Below are 478 nucleotides of genomic sequence, written 5' to 3'. Positions count from 1 at the left end.
CTGTAGCACAAAATAATGATCCATATGAGACATGTTCAACATTCATTAATATCTTTGGTACAGTGTTATTGCTTTACAATAGTTGAAATTTTCCAATAATATCACTAAGAATTTTTAAGTATGGGGTTTCCAATGCTTAGAGACCTGTGGCTAGATATTAGAGATGGAATTCACCCAAACACTGAGACCCCAATAAGCTTTTGTTAGTGACTGCATATTAGGATTCATCAAAGTGGGTGACTTACTGTAACAAAAAATATATCAACACAAAAAATCATAGAGTATATAAGTAATAAAAGCATAACAACTTAAGACAACCATTTTCCTCAGCACCTGAAAATGCTTCAGTGCATTTATATATTTATTGCTTCAAGAGATGTATCAAATCTTTAGTTAAGTATACCTGTTAACATTATAACAATCCATGTTAATAAGTATGAATAACGCTCCAAAATATTTTTGTAAGATGCACTGTCGT

The sequence above is a fragment of the Penaeus monodon genome, chromosome 24, assembly GCF_015228065.2.
Source record: "Penaeus monodon isolate SGIC_2016 chromosome 24, NSTDA_Pmon_1, whole genome shotgun sequence".
Lineage (NCBI taxonomy): Eukaryota > Metazoa > Arthropoda > Malacostraca > Decapoda > Penaeidae > Penaeus > Penaeus monodon.
Note: the sequence above shows the minus strand (reverse complement) of the source record.